General features: G+C 30.2%; 1 pseudogene; it reads left to right on the forward strand.

Annotated features, from left to right (window-relative positions):
- The first annotated feature begins 5,677 nt into the window (after positions 1 to 5,677).
- On the forward strand, positions 5,678 to 19,037 carry LOC127256676 (protein DETOXIFICATION 25-like; annotated as a pseudogene).
- Positions 19,038 to 19,352: the final 315 nt, after the last annotated feature.

The following is a 19,352-nucleotide window of genomic DNA, read 5'->3' on the forward strand; positions in this document are numbered from 1 at the left end:
TGAATTACGGACAAGTATCAGCTAATCGAATAAGTTAACAGCTAACCGCTATCATCTAATTGCCAAACATACCATTGGTTGCACAATTATAAAAAAATATATATTTATATAATTAATTCTCTTTCAATTTGACCAATTTCGTCAGCCACTTCATTTTTGTTTAAAAATATCTATATTTATATTCTTTATTTATTTAAACTAGTGGAATAATCGTGCTACGCACGGTTAAATCAACGAAAAAATTTATAATCATATTTTTTTGTTTAAAAGTAATTTATTTACATATTATATATATATATATTTAATCAATATATAAAAATAAAATAATATCAATGAATTATACTATCTCCGTATTTAATTTTATAGCGTTTTACTTTTATTTCTTAATTGAATATAAGATTATAATATAATAGATTATTTATAATAATTTTGAATGCAAAATAAATTACATTTTAAAACTTTAATATAATATTTTTTATATCTTTTTACAATCGTAATCACAAATAAAAATTATTTATCAATATATACGTTGTAATTTTAGAATAAATTTAAAACCTAAGTCTATGTTTTTTTAAAACATATATATGTGTTTACATAATTATTTTAAAATTTAGTAGAATATATGCATTTACTTTTGGATAGTACTATGCATTTATTTTATTATTTTTAAATACAAATATATTAAAAATTAATTTATAAAAAATATATCAAGAACCTATACAACCGTCGATCTTTCCACTAAATATCATACAATAAATTAAGAAATAAAAATATATAATCCAACAATATTTTACAAAACAAATTTCTTATTCTACTGCTTAAAAAACAAAGGAAAAACAAACAAATCTTCGCTACACCCATAACAATAATTTTAACACATCTTCTGATTTGAGCGGCTGCCACCGGATCTTTTGCAAGCTCGAACTAAAAACATCATCATCATCTACCATATTCTCGGCCAAACACACGCACCAAATAGAGCCGGCATCAGTCAATCTCTGCAGACACCCACATCAGCCATGACTGTTCGAACACAAACTTTTTCGAAAAAAAATATATAATATAAATTATGATTTACATTATATATTTGGAATAAAATATGCAATATAACTAAAATAACTTAATGTTAAAATAATAATTTAATTTATTATGAACAAAATCAATTAAAAAATATATAAAAGCTATACATATATTTGGATGTGTTTAGAACTTGATTGATTATGAAAATAAAATTATTATTCATATACATATAACAATGTTTTTTACAACTTAACAAATAAAATCAATTCCCCAGATAACTTAATTACAATATTGTAACTCTCTGGGATGAAAAAAAATAATAAAAATAACATATAATTTAATATAAATTATGATGAATTGCTAATAAGAATTTTAAATTACACTTAAATGTATAATAAAATATTTTTTATATATTACAAATTAAAAAACCACCAAAGATATAGCTAAACACCTGCATTTATCTTTTTTTTCTTTTTTTTTCTTCTTTGTTCTAAGTTTCTTTTTTTTTCTGGTTTTTTTTTCTTCTTTAATATTCCTCTCTTTCTATGCCCTGGATGCTACAATTGAAAGCAAAAATAAACAATTTTAAAAATAACAAAAAACACTATAATCAATACAAAAAACATCAGAACAATTGTAAAAAATTGAGAGAATATGAAAAGAAAATAAGAAAATTGTGAAAAATATTATAACAATGACATCTGAAAAATCACATGTATGTCATATTTGCATCTTCATTTGTTAAAAAAAAATTATATTTTTATCTTCACATTTACCAAAAATAAAGTAAGTATAAGTATTTTGAAAAAAAAATCAAAACATTAATAAAAAATACATACAAATAATATTCTTATTATTTGACATTTTTTTGCATTTTGTATCTTTATTTGTACAAAAAAAAAAAAACCAAAACCAAAAAATAAAAAAGTATCAGTATTGTGAAAAAACTATTATAAAAATTAACACAAAAAAACAACGTACGTATACATAATATTCTTATTATTTTATACTTGTTTGTTTCTTCCACTGTTATTTGCGTACTGCATATCATCTGCTGCATTTTTTATCTTGTTATTTGTTTTTTTTTTCTTCATTCTGTATGTCTAAAAACTGTGAAAAAAAAAATCATAGAATTACCAAATATAGTATCAATATTTTAACAAAAATATTAGAACATTAACACTAACAAAATAATGCACATAAATACGTAAATATATGTATACAAATAAAAAATAATTCAAAAATAATTAATTAATATATATAATATTTTTAACTAATACAAAATATTTGAATATTATAGAAAATTATCCAAATAATTAATATTTAAAATAAAAAATAAAATTTAATCTAATAATTTTTTCATATTTAGATATAGCTAACAACATTTATCCAAATATTATAAAATAATTATGAAGATCCGGAATTTAAGACTTTCTACACCAAAAATATGATATTAAACGAAGGTATTCGTGCTTATGAAATTGAATGATTGGAACATCTTCCTGCGTCCAAATTGTATTCTCTCCCAAAACGTCAAAGTGAATACAAAATTATTAAATAACATAAATAGATAAAATCAATCAAAAAGAAAAAAAAAACAAAAAATAGAATGAAAGATAAATGAGAGTAGATAATTGTTTGATTAACATGTCTCAACAAATAGATAGAATAAATAAATAAGGAAAAAAACAAAAAATAAAATGAAAGATAAATTACAGTGCAATCGATAACATATCTCAACATTACGTCCGGAAAACGTTTTGCTTCTGCAAAATAATAGAAAAACAAAATTTAGTAAACAAAAAATATATATATATATATATATGAACAATAAGAATGATCATCCGTGAAAAAACCTATAAGAACATGAGTTCCAAAGCAAATGAGTATAAATTAAAAAAAAAAATCCAAAATTTTGTAGTGCATAAATTAGACACTGATCTCAAATATATATGTATATATAGAATATAGATCATGAAAATCATATCATCACATCACCCATTTTTTCTAACCCCATCACCCCTCTATCACTTTTATCAAATAACTTTAATTATGAAAAATTGTAGAAAAATCAAAACATAAAAAGAAAATGAAAAAATCTCAAAATTCTGTAACTGCAGGATTGCACAAATTTACAAAAAATGGGGTCCACGCTTGAGCTCTTTTTTATATATATGTATTCTATTTTTAAAATTAATAATAAAATTATAAAAAAGTCTACCTACCGAAAAAACTTAATTAAATATTTTGAAAATAAAATATAAAATGTTCTTAATTGTCATTTTACGTATAAACAATTAATATCAAACCGTTATTTTACCAAATAATTTAATACAAACAACTAATCGAATCAGCTAGTCCAACCCGCTAATTGAATCAGCTAACAACTAACAGCTAATCGAATAAGTTAACAACTAACTGCTATCATCTAATTGTCAAACACACCATTGGTTGCACAATTATAAAAAAAAAATACTTCATCCGTCCTAATACAATAGTTTTGTTTACCATTTTTGTCAGTAAAAAAACGATAGTCTTATTTCCATAAATAACCATATCACTATAAAACTACCCATATTTTTTCATTTTTACTACACAATTGTCATTATTTTCTACACTAATATACTCACAAGGGCAAAAAAGTATTTTATCCGTACTTTTTACTAACTACCAGTATAATATCAATATTCCTTAAATCTCGTACCCAACCCAATTAAGACTATAGTTTTGGGACGGAGGGAGTATATATTTATATAATTAATTATCTTTCTTTCTCTCATCTTTCAATTTGACCAATTCCGTCGGCCACTTTATTTTTGTTTAAAAATATCTATATTTATGTTCTTTATTTATTTAAATTTATATATTCATTTTCATATATAATTTAAAAAATTTAGGGTATGTTTGACAATTAGCTGATAGCTGTTAATTCAATTAGATGTTAACTGATTCAATTAGCTGGTTTGACTAGTTGATTCGATTAGTTGTTTGTATTAAAATATTTGGTAAAACAACTGTTTGATATTAGCTGTTTATACGTAAAATGACAATTGAGGACATTTATATATATATATATTAATATATTCAATTGTGTTTTTTTGAGTTTATAATATTTGAAATCTTTTGTTATTAGTTATTGAAAATTGTAAAAATGTTATAAAATATTATTTATTTTTATTATAATTAGATTTAAAAAATAATATATTTTTATTAAAAAAATGTAAATAGTTTTTTCTATTGAAAATGATGTAAAATATAAAATAATAAATTTTTCGGATATATATTTATTATGTTAATTATCGATTAGTTTATTATATTTATAATTTTCAATAAAATAATTTATTTTTAGTATAAAATTTATATAATGTAATTTTAATATAAAAATAAATTATTAATATTTATATTTTCTATTTTATGTTGATTTTATTTCTTTTCCGTGATACGCACTGCTATCAGCCGAGGACTCCGATCTTGCCATTAATAAATTTATATATTTTACAATTAAAATAATTTATATATAAAAAATTAATTATTTTAAATTTATAAAGGTAAAATTATAATATAATAAAATATTCTAATATAATTAATAAATAATCAAAATATATTTATTTGTGTAAAATGGATAATAAAATTTTAAGGGCATATAAAAAGTAAAAAAATTTAAACTGAAAAAGTTATTTCAAAACATTAGTTAATTAGAAATTTGAAATATATCGGTATATATATATATCATTTTGTAAAGAATAAATAATTTTTTTAATAATAAAAAATAAGCTAAAAAAATATAATATATAAAAATATTTTTAAAAATAAATAAATATTTTAAAATTGATTGGTTGCACAGTTATAAGAAAATATATTTATATAATTCATTTCATTTATTTATCTTCTTTTTCTATTTTCATGAGACCAATTCGTTAGTCACTTTCTTTTTTTTTTTCTATTTTTTTCTGTAAAATATATTTATATTATCTTTTTTCTTTTTTTTTCATTCTTTATCTCTCTCATAAAACTAATTTAGCTGAACATTTTCTTTTTTCTCTTTTTGTCCATAAAATATATTTATATTATTTTTTTTTCTCTTTATCGCATTCTCTTCCCCTCACATATGACTAATTTGATCAACATTTTTTTTTTCTAAAATATATTTATATTATTATTATTTTTTTCTCATTCTTTTCTTCTTTTATATAACTAAGTTGGTCAATATGTTTTTTTTTTTCATAAAATATATTTATATTATCTTTTCTTAAAAAAATTAAAAAATTAAAAACAAAAAATATACACAAACTAATTAACTTATACAGCAGATTAAATCAGAAAAAATAAATTAAAAAAAATATTCTATCAGAACCAAAAAAAAACTGGGCAGCACACACAAGCACTAATATATATATGTATATATATTTTACCTTAAAGATGAAAGGAAAAAAAACCACTGAAAGCACTCACGCGATCGATCGCATATTCACATTAAGTCATCATGCTCCTCTGAATTTATTATTATTATTATTATTATTATCATTATCATTATAATAATTTTTTTCCATCTTTGAACTCCTCATTGCTCACAAGTCACACGAACCTCATTTCCTTTCATTAGTCCACTTCAACCTCTCTCTCTCTCTATAGAAATCGCAGCTGCAGGAGGAAGAAGATGGGGAGCGAGATTCAGGAGAAGCTGCTCCGGAATCCTCCGACCGACGAAAACGACGAGAGAAGAAACAGTTTGTCGGTAAGAGCGTTGGACGAGTCGAAGAAGATATGGAAAGTCGCTTTCCCGGGGATTATCTCGCGAGTTTCTTCCTTCGGTACTCTGATCGTTACACAGTCGTTCATCGGTCACATCAGCTCCGTCGACCTCGCCGGCTACGCTCTGATTCAGACCTTAGGCGTCCACTTCGTCAATGGAATTTTGGTAACCGCTCCTCCTTCAACTCCTACCTTCCTCCCTGCTTTGATTAATTAAATATTTATTTATTTATTAGCTTTTGGTCATTTTTTAAATTGGGAAAATTAGTTGCAACTATTAGGAAAGGCTTAAAAAATGTATATGTTGATGGTAGGGTTTATTTATTTGATTTTTGAAGAGATTAAATATGACGGTAACACGTCGAAGAAATGCAGAAAAAAAAGTGAGTGATCTTGACGATGAGTTTATATATTTTTATTATATATTAGTTTTAAGCATAAAAAAAAAGAAAATTAATCGAAAATATAGAATATTAAATTTTACGGTTAAGAAATACTAATAGCCAAAATAGTAGACTCTCGATCATTATTAAAGAAATAAGATTTGTGAGATACTCAAATATATACTCCATCCAAAACTGTGCTCTTATTTGAATTGGACACAAATAAAAAATAAGAGTAAAAACCTTCTTTGTTATATTTGATTTTTTGGAAAAATTTATTTGATAAAAGAAACACACATGAAGTGAATTTCTTTCTGACAAAAAAAAAAAAAAAAAAAAACTAGATTTTTTTGATAATATAATTTTTTTTTATCATGTTAAAAAAAGGAAAAACAAGAGTATAAAGACTGTTGAGATAGATTTTGCTAATTTAAAATTTGAGAATATTAAAAAGTTAGTACTTAGATGTTGTATTTTATGAGAGAAAAAATATATTTTACGTAAAATTTGATTGTTTAGTAAAATAATTTAAAAATATATTTTTTTTTTATGTAAAATATAAAAAAATATATAAATAATATAAAAATAATGAATATATGTAATATATTAATTTTTTTTTTTTTAAAAAATAATATTCTTCTTATAACATGAACACATCCGAAGTATTTTGATAAGAAAAATTTCCAAATTATCTATATAAACCGAGTATTTTGAATTATAAATTTTTTTGAAGTGATCTTCTAGGATTAAAAAAAGAAAAACAAAAGAAAAGAAGAAAAAAAAACCTAAATTAAATGGATTGAATCATCAATGGATGTTTTTAATAGTGGCCTTCATTATTACTTCATCGTTTCCGATTAATTATATTGTTTTATTTAGACCCTGAAATTTTAAAATAATAATATTTTAATATAAAAGTGGAGTATATAAAAAAAGTGAGAGAATTATTAAAATTGAATGTGATAATTAAAAAAATAGTAGCAAATTGATTATTATTTTTTTAAAATAAAAATAATAAAATTATTAATAAATAAAATTATTTTTATAAATAGATTGTGTATAAATTTAACAACAATAAAAAAAATTAAAATAAATATAACTTGGGGCAGAAAGTACTCCTTCTGTCTCATATCTATCTATTCATTTTTTTCATTTTGGTATAAGAAAGATGTGGAACTTCAATGCTTTTGTTCGGCCAATTGTTCTTCACACCTGCAAAACTCGAGCACAATCTTCTTAGACTTCAATAGATCTCTAATAAAGTGATATTGTATATTAATGTGCTTACTTCTTGTTGGGAACATACAAGGGAAGAGAGAAAAAACAAAATAATAAGACAAGATAATTTAACGTGGTTTGGTCTTACAACAGATTTACATCCATGATCCCAAAATGGAATAATCCACTAAAATATTTATTACAATTTTTGCACGGACAAAATTGTAAAATACTCCTCACAACAAATCACCAATTCTCAATTTCACTATCTCTAGTTATTAAAGAAAAAAAAAATTGTCGTAGTATTCTAAAATAGGACCCAAATGGGTCAATTTATAGGAGTCAATGTCTCTACCTTTTTATCACACTTTTGATGTGGGACATGAGAAGTTACACAAAAAATCCTCCCTCTTCCCATAGTCTCACATATTTCGGTCATGTCAGAAAAACAAACTCTCTTCTCGATTTTCTGATTATTCGTATCATTGCTACTTTCCACATTTGTTCGTAAAGCGCATCCATCTAAATAATAAATGTTGTTTTGTTTCTTCCTCCCTTGCATAATCAAGTTGTCACCCTTGTACACTTTGTACTGATTTTTAGTACCAACATATCTATGTCCATGTGAAGCCAACTCGCCCAATGAAATAACATTAGCTCCAACAGTAGGCACATACCTCACATTAAAAATTGTTTTGACATTACCATTGTGGAGCTTCAAGCAAACTCTTCCAATGACTTCAATTCGATGCTTCATTTTATTCCCCACATTGATATAGCCAAAATCTCTTTTTGTATGCAAAGTATCAAATAAAGCTTGATCTTTACATATATGAACATCGGCAGCAGAATCCATCACTCAATTAGAATTCTCAAGAGGATTTGTATTTAAAAGAAGTAAATCACTTTCATAATTGACCATATTCGCGGAGTGTTCTCAACTTTCGACTTACCCTTCAAATTTCTCAGACTTCTTAAGTCTTCTTTAAAAATGTGACAGTGATTTTGAATGTGACCAAGCTCTCCACAATAATGACACTCAACAGAGTTGTAATTTCTCGGCCGAGATTTCAATCTTCAACCACAATCACTCTTCATTTTTCTCCATCTTTCAAAACTTCCCACAGCTAGTAGTTACTCTCCTTTGAAGCGCCTTTATTTCCCATTATCTTGTCATTCTCCTTCAAAACCGTTATTGTCTCATTTAATTTCAATGTAGTTTTTCCAACTAACATCGATTGCACCAACAACTTGTAGGATTTGGGCAATGAAGCTAACAAGAGTAACGTTTGCTTTTCCTCTTTAATTTCCTCTCCTGCATTCAACAATCGACATACTAGCTCATTAAACTTGGTCAATTATATTACCTCTTTCCTCCATTTTCAAATAGTATAGATCCATTTTCATAATAAGGCGGTAAGTCAATGTCTTCGTGGCAAATTTACTCTTCAAAGTATCCCAAAAACTCTTCGGCGATGTTTCCGTCAACACGGTAACCTTTATCTGCTGGGTGAGTGCCAATCTAATCGTGCTAACAGCCTTTTTACGGATCATACTCCAATCACCTTCTTTCATACCATCTGGCTTTACATCTTCCAAGGCAACATCAAGACCTTGCTGCACTAAATAATCTGTGTTTTTCCACATAGTAAAATCACTCTTTCTATCAAAGAGCGGAACCTCATATTACAAATTAGTGGACATAGTGCTTAATAACTCTCCAATAAACAAACACTTTCAATAACCAAATAAACTGAGGCTAAAAAATAAAGCCAGGAACTCACATAAGGTAAAACCGACCTTTTTGGCAGAAATCTGGTGTGTTGCCAGAACCCGCTGCAGAACTACAACCCGGACTGCTGGCGTGCCGTCAACTTCTCGCGAAACACCTCTTGCTCATTTTCTTCTCCCTTTGCCAAGACTTCGCTCAAAAATGACCCCGCTCTGATACCACTTGTTGGGAACACACAAGGGAAGAGAGAAAAAACAAAATAACAAGACACGAGAATTTAACATGGTTCGGTTTCACAACATACCTACATCCACGATCCCAAAATGGAATAATCCACTAAAATTTTTTATTACAATTTTTGTACGGACAAAATTGTAAAATCCTCCTCACAACAACTCACCAAATCTCAGTTTCGCTCTCTCTAGTTACTAAAGAAAAAAGGTTTGTTGTCGTACTCTAAAATAAGACCCAAATTGGTCAATTTGTAGGAGCCAATACCCCTATCTTTTTATCACAATTTTGATGTGGGACATGGGAAGTTGCACAACACTTCTTTCATGGAAGACCGGGTTCTTGGCCAATGCAATTGCCGAATTCTTGTTGCACTTGATCACCATTGGATGTTTTGGTTGTGTCAAAGCTCGGTTAGCATTTGATGCAACCAAATGACTTGAGTAGTACAATGAGTTGTAACTACGTACTCGGCTTCCGTGGTGGACAAGGTAATACTTTATTGTTTTTTTTAGGACCAAGAGAATGGTCTTTTCCCAAAGAGAAAATGTATCTGGATGTGTTTTTCCTATCATCAACGTCACCTTCCCAATCACTATCGATGAGTTGAATATTATAGAAATAATCGTAATAGATTCCTTTTTGTAATTTCCTTGATGTAGAAAAGAATCTTCTTTACTGCTTGAAAATGTGACTACTTTGGAGATTCAATCTACAAGTCACCCCGACACTGTAAGCAAGATCTGATCGGGTGAATGTCAAATAGTGCAAACTCCCCATCAATTGTTTGAAGTACGTTGGATTAAAAATCGGGCCACTTCCATATTGAGTCAAGATCAACCTTGCTTTCATAGGTATGCTCCCCGGCTTGCAATATGTCACCTTGAAACGCTCAATAATGTTACTAGCATACCTATGTTAATGAAGATTCCTTGTCGGATTGATGAGCCTCAAGGCCAAGAAAGTAGGACATAAGACCCATATCCGCCATCTTGAATTCATGAGTCATGGAATTCTCAATCATGTCTTGACTATCTCCGGTAAATATTAAATCATCAATATGGAGATATATGATAGCCATTTAATCCAATTTTAGCATTTCATATGTGTTCAAAAGGACATCGACTAAAATCATGATTAATGAAGTAGAATCAATGCGAGTGTACCATACTCTCGGCGTTTGCTGGAGCTCGTAAAGGGCTTTCTTCAACCTAGACATTGTTTCATCTTCTTTTTTCTTGACAAATCCAAGAGGTTGATCCATATATACCTCATTCTCAAGTATGCCATTGAGAAATGCGGACTTAACATCCATTTGGTAGATCTTCCAATAATTTTGAGTAGCTAAGGAAAGTAGTATCCACAATTTCTTTGTCGGTGGAAGGATTGTAAGTTTCCATGTATCATTCTTCTCGATTTCTCATATTTCATTCTCCATGGCCCGAACCCAATACATGCTTATCTTGATATGTCTTTGGGTCCCAAAATGCAAAAATAGCAAACTTGACAACTTTATCTTCAATCTCATTACTTACATAGTCAGGTAGAACGTAATCCTTCATTCGAGTTGGGAGAGTGTGATCTCGCCGTGGTCGGGTGAAAAGTTTTTGTTAGAGAAGCCCATCAAATTGATATGAACTATTTGTTCCTCCTTTGTTAGGCCAACATAGTCTGACCTTTCATTTTCTGATAGACGTCCACTTCCATATGTCATTCTCATCAAATATAACATATCAACTTACAATAATTTTTTTTTTTATGGCCAGATTATACAACCAATAATCCTTGGTAACTCCAATATAACCGAGAAATATATATTTCTTACTCTTTGCATCAAACTTCTTGTGGATCTTCTTTGGTATATAGGTATACGGAACACAACCAAACACTTTGAGATGTATCATTTATGACTTTTGACCTAGCCAAATTTCATAGGAGGTCTTCAACTCTAGCCCTTCAGTTGGACATCAGTTCAATAGATATATGGCTCATGCTATTGCTTTAGTCCAAAACTGCTTAGGCAATTATTGTGACACCCCGGCCCGCAAGCCACGCAAGACCGGGCATGTCGGGATTAGACTGGCCCCACAGGTCAACATGAGTTATTCCAGCGCGCTTCCGTCCTCACTCACGCGCACTCTGGGAAACTTCTCAGGGGGTCACCTATCCTCAACTCAAATTGCTCTAGGGTAAGCACACTTAACTCTAGAGTTCTTTTAGTAGAGCTCCCGAAAAAGAATATGAACATTGTTGACATGAGTAGTCTATTCAATCCATTTAATTACTATTCAACCTCGGATGGTCTGATACCAACTGATCCACACGGAGTTGGCCTAACATCGGTTCAACTCCGGGGTACCACATCCTCCCACACTTTAGAATGCAACATCCATGTTGCATCCCAAGGATTGTCAACTGCTAGGCCCGTCACCAGTCCGGTCAACGATTGCAGGCTATCGCAGGTTGCCTTTGATACCAACTGTGATACCCCGGCCCGCAAGCCACGCAATACAGGGCATGTCGTGATTAGACTGGCCCCACAGGTCAACATGAATCATTCCAGCGTGCTTCTGTCTTCACTCACCCGCATCCTGTGAGACTTTCCAAGGGGTCACCCAACTCAAATTACTCTAAGGCAAACACGCTTAATTCTAGAGTTCTTTCAGTAGGACTCTCGAAAAAGAATGTGTATATTGTTGACATATGTAGTCTCTTTAATCTATTTAATTACTATTCAACTTTGGATGGCCTAGCACCGGCTCATTCACAGAAGTTGGCCTAGTACCAATCCAACTCCGAGGGGTATCACAATTATTTTGAGTGGAGCATCGTTCAAGCCATGTCGACTATGGTACGATTTTTCCTTTTTGCAATGCCATTTTATTGTGGAGTGTACCTTGAAGTCAATTAGTGTTTGATGCCATAAAATTTGAAAACTATTCTCCCACCAAGTATTCAATGCCACAATTGGTCCTAAGATTACAAATATGACTGTCACTTTACTTCTCAACATAGGCCTTGAATTTGTTGAAAACATCAATGGTGTCAAACTTGTATTGCAAAAAAAAAAAAACATTCATGTAGTTTGACTAAATTCATCAATAAATGTGGCATAGTACCTGTATTTGCCACTCAATGATAAAAAACGGTCCACAAAGATCAAAATGAACCAATTCTAGACTTTTGAGGCTTTCCATAATTTCCCTAATTGGGAGATTTCTTAGTACTTCTTTTCAATTATGCACGGTTCACATATTGCTTTTGATGGTGAGCTCTCGGGTAGTCCTTGTACAATTTTTGTATGAGATATCAACTTTAGACTATTGAATTGACATGCTCAAACTGTTTATGCCAAATCCATGAACTATCTTCAATAGTAGCGGTAAAACATGAGGTAGTGTAATTAATAATCAAAAGAAAGAGGAAATTATTTGTTCTTTGCAAACTCTTCTCTCGTCCCGAATCGTCCACATGCTTTCTTGAATGTTGATCCCTGTAGCCACGCTTCGACAATTGTCCCATGCTTAGAAGGTTCTCATGAAGACTTGGAACATAGTGTACATTATATATGAGTTGAGTGGTTCCATCCTCTGCTTTTATTTTGACTACTTTTTTTTCTATGATAGGAACCTTAGTATTATTACCAAATCTCACCACCAATCGAAATGTATCATCAAACATGGAGAACAATTTCTTCTCTCCACATATATAATTACCATACCCTGTACTCAGGTATCAAATATTATTGTGATTTGTCATTGCTCCATTGCAAATGAAAATACCCGGAGTTAGGCCGGTGCTAAGCCAATTTTCGTGTATGGATGAACCGATATTAGACCATCCAAGATTAAATAGAGATTAAGTGGATTTAATAGACTATTCATGTCAACAATATTTACATTTTTTTCGAGGGTCCTACTGAAAGAATTCTGGAGTTAAACGTGTTTACCTTAGAGTAATATCATAAAAGGTGACCACATGGGAAGTCCCTAAGAGTGCGTATGAGTGAGGACAAAGTATGTGAGTGAGGACAAAGCGTGTTGGAAGGGCTCGTGTTGACTTGTAAAGCTAGTCTACGATTCCAACATTCCTCACTTTGCATGGCTTGCGCGTCGGGGTGTTACAAGTAGCATTTTCTCAAGCCTGTCATTTTTTTTATCATGTTTTTACTAATTTTGCATGAATTCCAGGACCACCGTTCCCCTTTCTCCGGAACTCGTCTTATAATTCTCATATTTTTTAACAGTTATAACAATGTATATGCTATTATCCTTCTTTTGCCCTTGGTCTTCCCCGGTCTTCTTTTATCCTTTTTAAGAGTAAAAGAATTATTTCTTTCATCCGTCAATAACAATTAGGATTGTAGAGATGTTTCTATTATTTTTAACTTCTCCTTACGTCTTTGCTCATGTATTTCTAGAGATCCTAAAAGCTCATCAATGAATAACATGGAAAGATCCTTCAATGAATGTTACTATATACTCAAACTCCAAAATTAAAGTACGTAGAACTTTCTCCGCAACTTGTTGATCTTTGATTGTTTCACCGTTGGCTTTCATTTGATTGATAAGAGTCATCACCCATGAGAAATAATCTGATATAGACTCAGACGCCTCCATTTGTAGGAGTTCAAATTAGCGTCGGAAGGAGTTAAGCTGAAACTTTTGTACATTCTCAACACCTTTGTATATCTTTAATGAGATTATCCCAAGCTTCCTTAACAGTTTTTACATGTGCCACTTTATCAAATATGGTTGAGTCTATCACTTGAAAGATGTAACAAAGTGTTGTACGATCTTTCTTGCGATTATCCTTCACAATTTTCAATTTAGCTGGTAGAAGGATGGTTGTCGTTCTGGTGCCATAAATCATTCTTCAATGATATTGGTCAACTTTTGGAATCCGAATAGCACTTCCATTAGGATCTTCTAGTGCTCAAAATTCTTTCCGTCAAATTTCGAAACTTGAGTCAAAGATCCAACACCATTCATCAAAGCCATGATGACTTAGTGTAATAAGCCCAACTGACTATAATACCAAATGTAGGAAAATAGAATGAGACAATGACACACGAAGTAAATCTAGTTTGTAATATTCTCATCCGATGTGTTGAAAATCGTAGGGCCGATCGAATAAGAGGTCCAACACCTCTGAGTAACTTGCGTAGAAAAACTGAGAAACATTTCGATGTAGACACAACTTTACAACGTAGTTGTTGTGTGGTTGAAACTACAATGTGTGTTCATGCACAGATCAATGGTTGAATAAGTACAACAAAGAAAACAATACACAAAGTTTATTTACCTAGTTTGGTTTTCCAACCTATGTTTGGGGGGATTCTAATCCAGAAGTTTTAACTAAACCAAACCTTTGGTTTACACCATACAAGATACCATACAAAACTACCCAACCTATCTTCTACCCAAGCTCTATTTGGTTTTACAAACTATCATGGACTGGGTATTACTACTCTGTAACGACTTCAGCAAACCAACAACCAAGCTAAGAATAAGATTGCATATCGGATGGTTATCTCATTCGGCTTCGACTCTAAGAATCCTTCTTCTCGTCTCTTCAAACCTTCATAAATGAACCTCTCAATGCTCTATCAGATGAAGAGAATAACACACTAAAAGTTCTTGTATGTTATCCACGAAAATACACATGCATACATCCAAAATACAAAACCTGCACACATAGGACAAGTTGACTGTGTGCAGTCTTAGGACAACAAAGATGAGGCATTAAATGTCCAGCATGTTTGACCTTCCTAAAAGTGGCAACTCGGCCACAGTACCTATCTGAGGTATAATTATTCAATCTGTGTCACACAGCTGCTGCGACAACCTGACTGATGTCTGCTTATTGCCAAAAATAGCAAAGGGGTTTATGGTTTTTTGCATAATATAACACGATGATTTGTTTTTTCAAACCAATTACATAGGTATTTGTAGAAGTACGTGTGAGTTAATATAAGATAATTATTAAATAATAATGTCTATTATATACTAATTATACTAATTACGTCGAATAAATACAAATTCTGCTAATTATGCTAATTATGCCACAATTTATTTTTCTAATTCCAACAATGTATCATCTCTATCAAATCGATTCATTCATATTACTGTATTTTTATGTTACATTTTTCTGATAATGTTTTTGTTTTATCAAACAATTTTTCTTTGTAATTTTATTTTCTACTATTATTTCGTTAAATTTTTATTCTTTGCACCAAATATACATTTAGATGTTCTCAATATTGGTCATTAATGAAAAGTTGCTGGGAGCCAAAACATCTAGTAGATATTCTTATGTAAGAAATATTTAATGAGCATCTCACCTAGTTTAAAGTAACATAAAATGTATTATTAATCACATATTATATAGTCTTTTAGAAAGTAAGACAAAAATAAAAAACAGTAGTTGATGTTATAGCATCAAACCCTTGAAGAATTAAAAGCTTAACGACAATGATAGTTTTGTGTACATATTGAATCTTGTCGTATTCTTAATTCTAGATCGGAATGTCGAGTGCAACCGAGACCTTGTGTGGTCAAGCCTACGGCGCAAAACAACCCCACATGATGGGGATATTCTTGCAACGCTCATGGATAGTCGACTTGATCACGCTAAGCATCATGATGCCACTTTTCTTCTTGGCGTCGTTCATCTTCAAACTACTCGGCGAAGAGCCAAATATTGCTAATTCCGCCTGGTACATCGCTCTATGGTTCATTCCCTTCTGCTACATGCTCGTCTTTAACTTGACCTTTCTTACAAGCACAACAAAAGAATGTCATCGTTGCATATTTAGCAGTCTTGCGATTAGTTGTCCACATTCCCTTGTCGTGGGTTTTTGTCAACGTTCTTGATTGGGGAGTCAACGGTGCTATGGCAGCCATCAATATCTCTTGTTTGATCACAACGGCGGGGTCATTCATCTATTTGTTAGGTGGATATTGTCCCGACTCATGGAAAGGCTTCGACTCGGCTGCTTTAAAGGATATTTTCCCCATCGTGAAGCTCTCGATATCTTCTGGTGTTATGATTTGGTAAGAACACACTTAATTGGTGTAATTTTTTTTTTTCATTACATCATTGTATTTGTTTGTCATTACATCTTCGATTGTTAACCATGTTGTAGCTTGGAGATGTGGTACTATGCTCTACTCGTTTTAATCGCCGGATACATGAAGGACGCCGAGGTGGCCATATCCGCCTTCTCCGTATGGTAATTAGTTTTTTTTTGGCATAGCATAAGTTTTTTTCTTCTTTAAAATTTGATGAAAAAATATCTAGACAAATGTTGTAAGATATCATGGTACCAAAACAAATATTGCAGCCTCAATATCAATTCATGGGAATTCATGGTTTGTCTTGGACTCCTCTGCGCTGCATGGTAAACTCATTCGACTCTTTGCCGTATACTTATTAGAGATAGGAGGCGGATCTCCTACTGATTCGATCGATGATGTTGATTTGTTCTAATCAATATATATATATAATAAATGTAGACTTCATATCTTATATACATTATAGCATATTTATAACACATTATATGTTGTGTTATAGCAAAGTATATTCTATGTGTTAATAAAACATATGCTATGCTATATAGAAATATTTGTTGTCTATATTTATTATATATGCTGACTTGTCAAATCAGCATTATGCTTATTGATCCAATCAACAGGGGATCCCCGTCCTATTAGATATGATCTTACAATGACAACTTTTTTTTGACAAAACTTTTTTTTTGTTTGTTCTAATTTGTAGTGTGCGTGTAGCGAATGAGCTCATACGAGGAGATGCCAAAGCCGTAAAATTTGCGATTAAAGTCCTACTTTCGACCTCTCTTATAATAGGATTGGCAATTTGGGCCGTATGCTTGATCTTTGGGAATAAAATCGGGTACTTATTTAGTGAAAACGAGGAAGTTGTAAAGACCGTGTCCGATCTATCCATCTTGCTTGCTTTCTCCGTGTTATTCAATAGCATTTATCCGATTTTCTCGGGTTGTTTTTCCTTATATATATACAGGATCATACCATATATACATATATATTTGGAAGTTTTGACATTGTTAATGAACAATAACTTAAAAAAGAAAAAACACACAAATATAATATATTAAATACCTTTTTTTTTTTTTATAAAATACTCTTTCGTCTCAATTGAACGTATTATTTTTATTATTTTTGGGATCGAAATGAAGAGAGTATTAATTATATTAAATACTTTTTTTTTTCAATTTTTTTCAAAACTCCATAATTCTAAAAACTTTTGTCTAAATGGAGTAATATATATTCGAAATATTTGGCTCTAAGGTTTTTATTTTATTTTTGTGTCGATTAGGCGTGGCTGTCGGGGCGGGTATGCAAGCCACTGTGGCGATTTTGAATCTCGTATGCTTTTATGTAATCGGTTTACCCCTCGGAATCTTGCTCGTATATGTGACCTCGCTTCATGTAAAGGTAATACTCAAACGTACCCATGAATTTCCTTCTAAAGAGAGTTCTAAGTTTGCTTGTATGTTTATTTTTTTATTTGTGGCCGTTCAATATTTTTTAGGTAAAAATAATACTCCTCCTTTATTCAAATTTATTCTCTTTTTTTTTTTTTTGGTTGTCATCCAAATTTATTATCTTTTTTAGTAAAAAAATACCAATTTTTCTACTTTTTCTTTATCCAAAAAAGTAAAAAAATTTATTTTTACCTATTTTTCTTAAAATTTGTATCTGTTCAAATGAGTACATAATTGGACAATGGAGGGAGTATATATATATATATATATATTGAATTTTTAACTAACATGACATTGTATAGTAAAACTAAGCACAAATAAACAAAACCATTCGATCGGTTGTTCCACAATTATCATTTAAATTCACTAATTGAGTTCAAATTCATAATCTAAATCCGTTCTTGGTGTATATATATATATATATTGTTAGAAACCATTAATTCATTGAATTTATACTTAGATTTGAAGTTCATATTTTTAATATTTTAAGTTTAATTATTAGAACCTTTAATTATTTTTAAATTTAGTAAAATTTTAGTTATCTTAAATCCATCTAGACAGAGATTCTTGAAGAACTTTGAAAAAGGAAAAAAAAAATTGAGTATTTGAGATAATGTTTAAAGAGAAAAAATATATATTTGATGTAAGCACGTGCTCTATGCATTTTGATTAACAACAAAGTTTTTACTTAAAAACCATTATGTATAACAAATTTGTTTCGATTACATTCAACGTGCAATTTTACTAAGCGCTCATAATCCAAATATCTTCTAACATTGGTAGGGTATATGGATTGGAATGTTAAGCGGAGTCATAGCAGAGACTATCGTATTGACCTTCATGATGTGGCGTACCAATTGGGATGAAGAGGTACTTTTTACAACCATTGAAAACTATTGTCTTAAAAGTAAACTCTTGGTGACTCGAAAATAAGCTAAAAGATTCAGACAATCATTGATGCTCGTGTAGGTACTAAAGGCTTCAGTGCGCCTCAAAAGATGGTATGTAAAATCATCCGAGAGGGAAGGAGATGAACACGAACATGAGCATGGGTCATCCGGCTCAGTTGCCTGAGTTCTAACAATTGCGACTGATGGTAGCTGTAATATTTGCCCGAAGAATAGACAAATTAATGATGGATTGATTGCCTTCATTGGTTTGTCTTTTGTGATTAACGATTCTAATTGTATGGGAAAATTAAACTATTAAATTGAAAGAATCGGAATAAAACAATATAAACAAAAACGAATTTGATTAAGAAATGGATAATTGGAAAAAAAATAACATGAATTTAGGAAGAAAAATAAAAAATAAAAAAAAAAAAGCAAATAAGAAAGCAAAATATATAAAAGCCGGATATTTGTATTATTTTTTTTTGGATGGATCCTCTTTTCTATATATTAACTCCCTTTTAAATGCATCTGATGAACCTTATCCGTAATATCCTCATATTCCCTATTTTTGTTTTTTTTTAAAGAAGTTTTTTATT

This window comes from Andrographis paniculata, unplaced genomic scaffold, assembly GCF_009805555.1.
Source record: "Andrographis paniculata isolate CXL003 unplaced genomic scaffold, ASM980555v1 Contig56END, whole genome shotgun sequence".
Taxonomy (NCBI): Eukaryota; Viridiplantae; Streptophyta; class Magnoliopsida; order Lamiales; family Acanthaceae; genus Andrographis; species Andrographis paniculata.